Here is a 13420-nt window from a genome sequence, read left to right as displayed (position 1 = left end):
ACTGGTCAGGCTCCTACTTGGCCTCACCCCCCGAACCCACCTCACCCCTGCCCACTTTGACAGGCTGGGATGGCTTAGGGTCGACGACAGAGTACAGCATCTTGCAATGGGTCTGGTCCACAAGATTAGATACACCACCAAGATACCCATGTACCTGTCTAAATACTTCCTTAATGTAAACGAAGTCCACACCCACAACACCAGAGGGAGTGCAACAAACCATGTACAACCCAGATTCGGCACAAACAAGGGACTAAATTCTTTTCGCTCCTATGCGACCAAAATGTGGAACGCCCTACCAACAGTCATTAAGACATGTGAATCCCTTGGCTCCTTCAAAACTGCTCTCAAAGGGCACCTACGGATGGCTGCAATTCGAAACTGGCCTCTGTAAAAGCTGAATTTGTATCTGGATTGTACTATGTTTTTGTATGGACGTGGTGTTGGGTGCCTGCACATATGCACACATGGCATCAACGCATGGTGTTGTGTGCAGGCGCCCTACACTCTGTCTTTGTACTATGGATTGTACTATGTTTTTGTATGGACGTGGTGTTGGGTGCCTGCACATATGCACACATGGCATCAACGCATGGTGTTGTGTGCAGGCGCCCTACACTCTGTCTTTCATTTTCTTTTCTTTTATCCCCCTGTTCCCCTCACTGTATATATACTTTTTTCCCCTTTTTCGCTTCCTATATGATGAATTCCTGTTCTGTTCTTTAACTACATAGAAGTGTCTATTTGTTTGTCTCTAAATGTTTTGATGAATTGAACAATGTGGACCCTGTTGTAAACAAGTGTAAGGCTTAATTGGGTCGTCCACTCACAGTTAACAGTCTTTGTATTGAGTTTGTGCTTGAAATGTACTGTAATTCTGCAAACTGTTAATAAAGATTTCAATCAATCAAAAAATATGAATCTACTGTGCTGTGCTACACCATATAAAGAGTACAATAACATTCCATTGTGAATAAAAACGTATTAACCACAGTGTAATGCTAAAGGTTTCATCACAGGGCTGTCTGCTTCATGTAATATAATTAAGTGTTGTTGGTGACAGTTATATGGGTCACGTGGTGTTGCGTGCTACTACCCTACGTCAGCTGTTCGCGAGGCGGCATTTCATGAATGGAAGGAGAGAGGGGTGAACGGGGGAGGGTCCAACTTCGTTGACCGCAATCGCTTTTTACTATGCTGTGATTCACTGTGGTAATGTTCTCTAACTTTAATACAATATAACAAAAGCAGTACCCTGGCCTGGAGCAGTGATTCTCATGCAGACAACGACTAAAGCAGCGAGTCTGACAGCTAAAACGTTTCCCCGCTTTAGCCTCTCGGCGATATAGAAGTGTATTGTGTCATGAGTGCTATGATATATATATATATATATATATATATACCAATAATATACCAACGGGGTTTGAACAGGCATAGTTACGAGGTTAGGACTCTAAGTCAGATGCCTAGTCCACTAGACCACCGAGGGCGCTACCAAGTTAGAGATCAGGGTCTGTATTGTGTATTTACGCCGTGACACTTCCGTGTTCTAAGAAAGTTCACGTCATATATTTTCTTTGTTGTGGACACTATACAGTTACATTAATAATTCTACTCGAGTTGGAAGCATTTAACACCCATTTTAACCCTCAATGGCTTCCTTTCTGACAAATAACGTTATTGTAAAAATAAAAATAGAAGATTCACGCATATGTAGCTATTTTGTATTTACAATGAGAAGCGGATGGGACCCGGATGTAACGTAGGAGGACTACAATATGACTACATTCGGTTAAATCTCGCGGGCGTGGCCTCACACCGGAAGGAAGTGACGCCGCCCTCAAATACGGCGCAGACGCGTGGAGCTGAGTTTGGTCAGTGTTTGTTTGAAAGTGCCACGCATCGTGTCCGTCGTCAGGTAAATAATTAAATGTTATTTAATACTTAACACTGTTAAAATAGCCTTATATATTGGTGTGTTTTCTGTATCTAAAAACAGTGTTTTAAGGATATTTGTGTGTTTTCTGTATCTAAAAACAGTGTTTTAAGCATATTGGTGTGCTTTCTGTATCTAAAAACAGTGTTTTAAGGATATTGGTGTGCTTTCTGTATCTAAAAACAGTGTTTTAAGGATATTCGTTTGCTTTCTGTATCAGAAAACAGTGTTTTGAGGATATTCGTTTGCTTTCTGTATCAGAAAACAGTGTTTTGAGGATATTCGTTTGCTTTCTGTATCAGAAAACAGTGTTTTGAGGATATTCGTTTGCTTTCTGTATCAGAAAACTGTGTTTTGAGGATATTCGTTTGCTTTCTGTATCAGAAAACTGTGTTTTGAGGATATTCGTTTGCTTTCTGTATCAGAAAACTGTGTTTTGAGGATATTCGTTTGCTTTCTGTATCAGAAAACTGTGTTTTGAGGATATTCGTTTGCTTTCTGTATCAGAAAACTGTGTTTTGAGGATATTCGTTCAATTTTCAATTTTTCGATTTTCAATTTTTCGATTGTCACATTTAAATTTTTCGATTTTCACTTTTTCGATTTTCACATTTCACTTTTTCAATTTTCACATTTCACTTTTTCGATTTTCCGATTTTCACATTTCACTTTTTCGATTTTCGCATTTCACTTTTTCGATTTTTCGATTTTCACATTTCAATTTTTCAATTTTCAATTATTCGATTTTCCGATTTTCAATTTTTCGATTTTCAATTTTTCGATTTTTCAATTTTCACATTTCACTTTTTCAATTTTCAATTTTTCTATTTTCGATATTATTTTTCTGTATCAAAAAACTGTGTTTTGAGGGAATTCATTTGCTTTCTGTATCAAAAAACGGTGTTTTGAGGGAATTCGTTTGCTTTCTGTATCAAAAAACTGTTATGTCGTCCACTGCCATGTTTTCCATCCTCAGTACGGCCACCTCAAGCTCCGACCCATGTTGTCCACTGCCGTGTTTTCCATCCTCAGTACGGCCAGCTCCAGCTCCGCCCCATGTCGTCCACTGCCATGTTTTCCATCCTCAGTACGGCCACCTCCAGCTCCGCCCCATGTCGTCCACTGCCATGTTTTCCATCCTCAGTACTGCCCCCTCCAGCTCCGCCCCATGTCGTCCACTGCCATGTTTTCCATCCTCAGTACGGCCACCTCCAGCTCCGCCCCATGTTGTCCACTGCCGTGTTTTCCATCCTCAGTACGGCCACCTCCAGCTCCGCCCCATGTCGTCCACTGCCATGTTTTCCATCCTCAGTACGGCCACCTCCAGCTCCGCCCCATGTCGTCCACTGCCATGTTTTCCATCCTCAGTACTGCCCCCTCCAGCTCCGCCCCATGTCGTCCACTGCCATGTTTTCCATCCTCAGTACGGCCACCTCCAGCTCCGCCCCATGTTGTCCACTGCCATGTTTTCCATCCTCAGTACGGCCACCTCCAGCTCCTCCCCATGTCGTCCACTGCCATGTTTGGAGAGGGGAGTTGCAACACTCAGTTCACACGGGTGTGATTTTTTTTACCTCTATTTTTAAATGTTATGTATGTGTGAATGTCAGGACGACCGCGACACAAGTTAATTCCACTCGATGTAACGCCAAAAAATCCTAATTATTATTATTATTAATAACATCATTGTGATTCTATGACTGTGGCCTTTCTGTCTTTGATGCAGCGTTGAGGCTTCAGACTGCACTGATGCTAACGATGCATGCAGAGCTAGTCCTGGTCTGGTTGGTGGGCCTCGGTTATATGAGACAGCATTGAGTCATTCTGACCTGAGATCAGATTCATACAAGGTTTCCGCTGGACACACACTGGTCTGATGAACCCATTCTGACCTGAGGTCAGATTATAAAAATGTCAGTCGTTCTTCGATTTTTCAAAAATAGCAGACCTACAAGCTCGTAGCGCGCCACTCGGTGGCGCGCTATGAGCTTGTAGATCTGCTATTTTTCAATAGTTAAAGCATAACATGATGCTACCACCAAAATGGGTTCCCGTTCAGAATGGGTTAAATCACAATTTACAATTTACAATTTAGGCATTCAGCAGACGCTCTTAATCCAGAGCGACTTACATTAAGCAAGAACAAAAAAGCATGGGAATACATCACATAAAAACATGTATCATGAGACATGCGTAAGCTAAGAAAGTAACAGTGGAATATCTATATAATGAAACTATACATGTAAACTATACATATATACTACTATGCTATACATTATGTACTATGACGTGCTATGACTACATACAATGCAATTATAGTGCTGTCTACAATTAACATGCTATAAGTCTGTATCAAATGCTATCTAAGTCTACAGATTGGACCAAACAGATGCAATGTGAACGGGGTGGGAGAATCTCTCCTGAGGTACTTGAGCTTGTGTGTACTCTCTCTCTCTCTCTCACAGCTTCCACCAGCATCCTCTCCCGATCTGCAGTCGCGTCACGCCGCTGACACAGGTTATCCTGACGATAGCAGATGTCATTTAATGTGATCTCTCAGGGTGCGGTAAGTGGAAGGGGCTGCGATGGGGCTAATGGGGGAGAAGAGCAAATCTGATTTCTGTTTGACAATATTGTGCTCTGCTTCTGTGGCGCCACCGTCCACCTGCCAGATTGCTCTGAACCGGGACCACGCAGACAGAGAGCACGCAGACAGAGAGCACGCAGACAGAGCACGCAGACAGCACCGGGCGCCGCCGTGCCGGCGGGCCCGCTCAGAGGCCGGGCAGCACTGCATGGCGCCGCCCAGTGTTGTTTTCGTCGACTAAAAACTGAGACGAAAAATGTTCGTCGACTACCTTTTTCCACTGACTAAATCTAAATGGAAACTAAATGAACGCTAAGCTATCAGGACTAAAACTTTTAGGAGCTGTTTCTCAACAACCAAAAGTGTCAAATAATGGTTAGAAAGCTTTTTTTTCAACAGACAAAAGTGTCAAATAATGTTTTAGGAGCTGTTTCTCAACAACCAAAAGTGTCAAATAATGTTTTAGGAGCTGTTTCTCAATAACCAAAAGTGTAAAATAATGTTTTAGGAGCTGTTTCTCAACAACCAAAAGTGTAAAATAATGTTTTAGGAGCTGTTTCTCAACAACCAAAAGTGTAAAATAATGTTTTAGGAGCTGTTTCTCAACAACCAAAGTGTCAAATAATGGTTAGAAGCTGTTTTTCAACAACCAAAAGTGTCAAATAATGTTTTAGGAGCTGTTTCTCAACAACCAAAAGTGTAAAATAATGTTTTAGGAGCTGTTTCTCAACAACCAAAGTGTCAAATAATGGTTAGAAGCTGTTTTTCAACAACCAAAAGTGTCAAATAATGTTTTAGGAGCTGTTTCTCAACAACCAAAAGTGTAAAATAATGTTTTAGGAGCTGTTTCTCAACAACCAAAGTGTCAAATAATGGTTAGAAGCTGTTTTTCAACAACCAAAAGTGTCAAATAATGTTTTAGGAGCTGTTTCTCAACAACCAAAAGTGTAAAATAATGTTTTAGGAGCTGTTTCTCAACAACCAAAGTGTCAAATAATGGTTAGAAGCTGTTTTTCAACAACTAAAAGTGTCAAATAATGTTTTAGGAGCTGTTTCTCAAAAACCAAAAGTGTAAAATAATGTTTTAGGAGCTGTTTCTCAACAACCAAAGTGTCAAATAATGGTTAGAAGCTGTTTTTCAACAACCAAAAGTGTCAAATAATGTTTTAGGAGCTGTTTCTCAACAACCAAAAGTGTAAAATAATGTTTTATGAGCTGTTTCTCAACAACCAAAGTGTCAAATAATGGTTAGAAGCTGTTTTTCAACAACCAAAAGTGTCAAATAATGTTTTAGGAGCTGTTTCTCAATAACCAAAAGTGTAAAATAATGTTTTAGGAGCTGTTTCTCAACAACCAAAGTGTCAAATAATGGTTAGAAGCTGTTTTTCAACAACCAGAAGTGTCAAATAATGTTTTAGGAGCTGTTTCTCAACAACCAAAAGTGTAAAATGATGTTTTAGGAGCTGTTTCTCAACAACCAAAGTGTCAAATAATGGTTAGAAGCTGTTTTTCAACAACCAAAAGTGTCAAATAATGTTTTAGGAGCTGTTTCTCAACAACCAAAAGTGTAAAATAATGTTTTAGGAGCTGTTTCTCAACAACCAAAGTGTCAAATAATGGTTAGAAGCTGTTTTTCAACAACCAAAAGTGTCAAATAATGTTTTAGGAGCTGTTTCTCAACAACCAAAAGTGTAAAATAATGTTTTAGGAGCTGTTTCTCAACAACCAAAGTGTCAAATAATGGTTAGAAGCTGTTTTTCAACAACCAAAAGTGTCAAATAATGTTTTAGGAGCTGTTTCTCAACAACCAAAAGTGTAAAATAATGTTTTAGGAGCTGTTTCTCAACAACCAAAGTTTCAAATAATGGTTAGAAGCTGTTTTTCAACAACCAAAAGTATCAAATAATGTTTTAGGAGCTGTTTCTCAACAACCAAAAGTGTAAAATAATGTTTTAGGAGCTGTTTCTCAACAACCAAAGTGTCAAATAATGGTTAGAAGCTGTTTTTCAACAACCAAAAGTGTCAAATAATGTTTTAGGAGCTGTTTCTCAATAACCAAAAGTGTAAAATAATGTTTTAGGAGCGGTTTCTCAACAACCAAAGTGTCAAATAATGGTTAGAAGCTGTTTTTCAACAACCAAAAGTGTCAAATAATGTTTTAGGAGCTGTTTCTCAACAACCAAAAGTGTAAAATAATGTTTTAGGAGCTGTTTCTCAACAACCAAAGTGTCAAATAATGGTTAGAAGCTGTTTTTCAACAACCAAAAGTGTCAAATAATGTTTTAGGAGCTGTTTCTCAACAACCAAAAGTGTAAAATAATGTTTTAGGAGCTGTTTCTCAACAACCAAAGTGTCAAATAATGGTTAGAAGCTGTTTTTCAACAACCAAAAGTGTCAAATAATGTTTTAGGAGCTGTTTCTCAACAACCAAAAGTGTAAAATAATGTTTTAGGAGCTGTTTCTCAACAACCAAAGTTTCAAATAATGGTTAGAAGCTGTTTTTCAACAACCAAAAGTATCAAATAATGTTTTAGGAGCTGTTTCTCAACAACCAAAAGTGTAAAATAATGTTTTAGGAGCTGTTTCTCAACAACCAAAGTGTCAAATAATGGTTAGAAGCTGTTTTTCAACAACCAAAAGTGTCAAATAATGTTTTAGGAGCTGTTTCTCAATAACCAAAAGTGTAAAATAATGTTTTAGGAGCGGTTTCTCAACAACCAAAGTGTCAAATAATGGTTAGAAGCTGTTTTTCAACAACCAAAAGTGTCAAATAATGTTTTAGGAGCTGTTTCTCAACAACCAAAAGTGTAAAATAATGTTTTAGGAGCTGTTTCTCAACAACCAAAGTGTCAAATAATGGTTAGAAGCTGTTTTTCAACAACCAAAAGTGTCAAATAATGTTTTAGGAGCTGTTTCTCAACAACCAAAAGTGTAAAATAATGTTTTAGGAGCTGTTTCTCAACAACCAAAGTGTCAAATAATGGTTAGAAGCTGTTTTTCAACAACCAAAAGTGTCAAATAATGTTTTAGGAGCTGTTTCTCAATAACCAAAAGTGTAAAATAATGTTTTAGGAGCTGTTTCTCAACAACCAAAGTGTCAAATAATGGTTAGAAGCTGTTTTTCAACAACCAAAAGTGTCAAATAATGTTTTAGGAGCTGTTTCTCAACAACCAAAAGTGTAAAATAATGTTTTAGGAGCTGTTTCTCAACAACCAAAGTTTCAAATAATGGTTAGAAGCTGTTTTTCAACAACCAAAAGTGTCAAATAATGTTTTAGGAGCTGTTTCTCAACAACCAAAAGTGTAAAATAATGTTTTAGGAGCTGTTTCTCAACAACCAAAGTGTCAAATAATGGTTAGAAGCTGTTTTTCAACAACCAAAAGTGTCAAATAATGTTTTAGGAGCTGTTTCTCAATAACCAAAAGTGTAAAATAATGTTTTAGGAGCGGTTTCTCAACAACCAAAGTGTCAAATAATGGTTAGAAGCTGTTTTTCAACAACCAAAAGTGTCAAATAATGTTTTAGGAGCTGTTTCTCAACAACCAAAAGTGTAAAATAATGTTTTAGGAGCTGTTTCTCAACAACCAAAGTTTCAAATAATGGTTAGAAGCTGTTTTTCAACAACCAAAAGTGTCAAATAATGTTTTAGGAGCTGTTTCTCAACAACCAAAAGTGTAAAATAATGTTTTAGGAGCTGTTTCTCAACAACCAAAGTGTCAAATAATGGTTAGAAGCTGTTTTTCAACAACCAAAAGTGTCAAATAATGTTTTAGGAGCTGTTTCTCAATAACCAAAAGTGTAAAATAATGTTTTAGGAGCGGTTTCTCAACAACCAAAGTGTCAAATAATGGTTAGAAGCTGTTTTTCAACAACCAAAAGTGTCAAATAATGTTTTAGGAGCTGTTTCTCAACAACCAAAAGTGTAAAATAATGTTTTAGGAGCTGTTTCTCAACAACCAAAGTTTCAAATAATGGTTAGAAGCTGTTTTTCAACAACCAAAAGTGTCAAATAATGTTTTAGGAGCTGTTTCTCAACAACCAAAAGTGTAAAATAATGTTTTAGGAGCTGTTTCTCAACAACCAAAGTGTCAAATAATGGTTAGAAGCTGTTTTTCAACAACCAAAAGTGTCAAATAATGTTTTAGGAGCTGTTTCTCAATAACCAAAAGTGTAAAATAATGTTTTAGGAGCGGTTTCTCAACAACCAAAGTGTCAAATAATGGTTAGAAGCTGTTTTTCAACAACCAAAAGTGTCAAATAATGTTTTAGGAGCTGTTTCTCAACAACCAAAAGTGTAAAATAATGTTTTAGGAGCTGTTTCTCAACAACCAAAGTGTCAAATAATGGTTAGAAGCTGTTTTTCAACAACCAAAAGTGTCAAATAATGTTTTAGGAGCTGTTTCTCAACAACCAAAAGTGTAAAATAATGTTTTAGGAGCTGTTTCTCAACAACCAAAGTGTCAAATAATGGTTAGAAGCTGTTTTTCAATAACCAAAAGTGTCAAATAATGTTTTAGGAGCTGTTTCTCAACAACCAAAAGTGTAAAATAATGTTTTAGGAGCTGTTTCTCAACAACCAAAGTGTCAAATAATGGTTAGAAGCTGTTTTTCAACAACCAAAAGTGTCAAATAATGTTTTAGGAGCTGTTTCTCAATAACCAAAAGTGTAAAATAATGTTTTAGGAGCTGTTTCTCAACAACCAAAGTGTCAAATAATGGTTAGAAGCTGTTTTTCAACAACCAAAAGTGTCAAATAATGTTTTAGGAGCTGTTTCTCAACAACCAAAAGTGTAAAATAATGTTTTAGGAGCTGTTTCTCAACAACCAAAGTTTCAAATAATGGTTAGAAGCTGTTTTTCAACAACCAAAAGTGTCAAATAATGTTTTAGGAGCTGTTTCTCAACAACCAAAAGTGTAAAATAATGTTTTAGGAGCTGTTTCTCAACAACCAAAGTGTCAAATAATGGTTAGAAGCTGTTTTTCAACAACCAAAAGTGTCAAATAATGTTTTAGGAGCTGTTTCTCAATAACCAAAAGTGTAAAATAATGTTTTAGGAGCGGTTTCTCAACAACCAAAGTGTCAAATAATGGTTAGAAGCTGTTTTTCAACAACCAAAAGTGTCAAATAATGTTTTAGGAGCTGTTTCTCAATAACCAAAAGTGTAAAATAATGTTTTAGGAGCTGTTTCTCAACAACCAAAGTGTCAAATAATGGTTAGAAGCTGTTTTTCAACAACCAAAAGTGTCAAATAATGTTTTAGGAGCTGTTTCTCAACAACCAAAAGTGTAAAATAATGTTTTAGGAGCTGTTCCTCAACAACCAAAGTGTCAAATAATGGTTAGAAGCAGTTTTTCAACAACCAAAAGTGTCAAATAATGTTTTAGGAGCTGTTTCTCAACAACCAAAAGTGTAAAATAATGTTTTAGGAGCTGTTTCTCAACAACCAAAGTGTCAAATAATGGTTAGAAGCTGTTTTTCAACAACCAAAAGTGTCAATGTTTTAGGAGCTGTTTCTCAACAACCAAAAGTGTAAAATAATGTTTTAGGAGCTGTTTCTCAACAACCAAAGTGTCAAATAATGGTTAGAAGCTGTTTTTCAACAACCAAAAGTGTCAAATAATGTTTTAGGAGCTGTTTCTCAATAACCAAAAGTGTAAAATAATGTTTTAGGAGCTGTTTCTCAACAACCAAAGTGTCAAATAATGGTTAGAAGCTGTTTTTCAACAACCAAAAGTGTCAAATAATGTTTTAGGAGCTGTTTCTCAACAACAAAAAGTGTAAAATAATGTTTTAGGAGCTGTTTCTCAACAACCAAAGTGTCAAATAATGGTTAGAAGCTGTTTTTCAACAACCAAAAGTGTCAAATAATGTTTTAGGAGCTGTTTCTCAACAACCAAAAGTGTAAAATAATGTTTTAGGAGCTGTTTCTCAACAACCAAAGTGTCAAATAATGGTTAGAAGCTGTTTTTCAACAACCAAAAGTGTCAAATAATGTTTTAGGAGCTGTTTCTTTGGAAAATTATTTTGGGAGGCAAATTATTTTGGGAGGCAAATTATTTTGGGAGGCAAATTATTTTGGGAGGCAAATTTTTTTGGGAGGCAAATTTTTTTGGCAAATTTTTTTGGGAGGCAAATAATTTTGGGAGGCAAATTATTTTGGCAAATTATTTTGGGAGGCAAATTATTTTGGCTAATTATTTTGGGAGGCAAATTATTTTGGCAAATTTTTTTGGGAGGCAAATTATTTTGGCAAATTATTTTGGGAGGCAAATTATTTTGGCAAATTATTTTGGGAGGCAAATTATTTTGGCAAATTATTTTGGGAGGCAAATCTTTTTGGCAAATTCTTTTGGGAGGCAAATTATTTTGGCAAATTATTTTGGGAGGCAAATTATTTTGGCAAATTATTTTGGCAAATTAATAATAATCCCAAAATAATTTGCCTCCCAAAATAATTTGCCATTATTTTGTCAAATAATGGTTAGAAGCTGTTTTTCAACAACCAAAAGTGTCAAATAATGTTTTAGGAGCTGTTTCTCAACAACCAAAAGTGTAAAATAATGTTTTAGGAGCTGTTTCTCAACAACCAAAGTGTCAAATAATGGTTAGAAGCTGTTTTTCAACAACCAAAAGTGTCAAATAATGTTTTAGGAGCTGTTTCTTTGGAAAATTATTTTGGGAGGCAAATTATTTTGGCAAATTATTTTGGGAGGCAAATTATTTTGGGAGGCAAATTTTTTTGGCAAATTCTTTTGGGAGGCAAATAATTTTGGGAGGCAAATTATTTTGGCAAATTATTTTGGGAGGCAAATTATTTTGGGAGGCAAATTATTTTGGCTAATTATTTTGGGAGGCAAATTATTTTGGCATTTTTTTGGGAGGCAAATTATTTTGGCAAATTATTTTGGGAGGCAAATTATTTTGGCAAATTATTTTGGGAGGCAAATTATTTTGGCAAATTATTTTGGGAGGCAAATTTTTTTGGCAAATTCTTTTGGGAGGCAAATTATTTTGGCAAATTATTTTGGGAGGCAAATTATTTTGGCAAATTATTTTGGCAAATTAATAATAATCCCAAAATAATTTGCCTCCCAAAATAATTTGCCTCCCAAAATAATTTGCCTCCCAAAATAATTTGCCTCCCAAAATAATTTGGCAAAATAATTTGCCTCCCAAAATAATTTGCCAAAATAATTTGCCTCCCAAAATAATTTGCCTCCCAAAATAATTTGCCTCCCAAAATAATTTGCCAAAATAACTTGCCTCCCAAAATAATTTGCCTCCCAAAATAATTTGCCTCCCAAAATATTTGCCAAAATAATTTGCCTCCCAAAATATTTTGCCAAAATAATTTGCCTCCCAAAATAATTTGCCTCCCAAAATAATTTGCCTCCCAAAATAATTTGCCAAAATAATTTGCCTCCCAAAATTATTTGCCTCCCAAAATTATTTGCCTCCCAAAATAATTTGCAAAAATAATTTGCCTCCCAAAATACTTTTCCAAAATAATTTGACTCCCAAAATAATTTGCCTCCCAAAATAATTTGCCAAAATAATTTGCCTCCCAAAATAATTTGCCAAAATAATTTGCCTCCCAAAATAATTTGCCAAAATAATTTGCCTCCCAAAATAATTTGCCAAAATAATTTGCCTCCCAAAATAATTTGCCTGCCAAAATAATTTGCCTCCCAAAATAATTTGCCTCCCAAAATAAATTGCCAAAATAATTTGCCTCCCAAAATAATTTGCCTCCCAAAATAATTTGCCAAAATAATTTGCCTCCCAAAATAATTTGCCTCCCAAAATAATTTGCCAAAATAATTTGCCTCCCAAAATATTTTGCCTCCCAAAATTATTTGCCAAAATTATTTGCCTCCCAAAATAATTTGCAAAAATAATTTGCCTCCCAAAATAATTTGCCAAAATAATTTGACTCCCAAAATAATTTGACTCCCAAAATAATTTGCCTCCCAAAATAATTTGCCTCCCAAAATAATTTGCCAAAATAATTTGCCTCCCAAAATAATTTGCCTCCCAAAATAATTTGCAAAAATAATTTGCCTCCCAAAATAATTTGCCTCCCAAAATAATTTGCCAAAATAATTTGCCTCCCAAAATAATTTGCCTCCCAAAATAATTTGCCTCCCAAAATAATTTGCAAAAATAATTTGCCTCCCAAAATAATTTGCCTCCCAAAATAATTTGCCTCCCAAAATAATTTGCCAAAATAATTTGCCTCCCAAAATAATTTGCCTCCCAAAATAATTTGCCTCCCAAAATAATTTGCCTCCCAAAATAATTTGCCAAAATAATTTGCCTCCCAAAATAATTTGCCAAAATAATTTGCCTCCCAAAATAATTTGCCTCCCAAAATAATTTGCCTCCCAAAATAATTTGCCAAAATAATTTGCCTCCCAAAATAATTTGCAAAAATAATTTGCCTCCCAAAATAATTTGCCTCCCAAAATAATTTGCCAAAATAATTTGCCTCCCAAAATAATTTGCCAAAATAATTTGCCTCCCAAAATAATTTGCCAAAATAATTTGCCTGCCAAAATAATTTGCCTCCCAAAATAATTTGCCCACCAAAATAATTTGCCTCCCAAAATAATTTGCCAAAATAATTTGCCTCCCAAAATAATTTGCCTCCCAAAGTGTAAAATAATGTTTTAGGAGCTGTTTCTCAACAACCAAAGTGTCAATAATTTGCCAAAATAATTTGCCTCCCAAAATAATTTGCCTCCCAAAATAATTTGCCTCCCAAAATAATTTGCCAAAATAATTTGCCTCCCAAAATAATTTGCCTCCCAAAGTGTCAAATAATGGTTAGAAGCTGTTTTTCAACAACCAAAAGTGTCAAATAATGTTTTAGGAGCTGTTTCTCAACAACCAAAA

This window comes from Protomyctophum bolini, assembly GCF_963924005.1.
Source record: "Protomyctophum bolini genome assembly, chromosome: 7".
Classification (NCBI taxonomy): Eukaryota; Metazoa; Chordata; class Actinopteri; order Myctophiformes; family Myctophidae; genus Protomyctophum; species Protomyctophum bolini.
Note: the sequence above shows the minus strand (reverse complement) of the source record.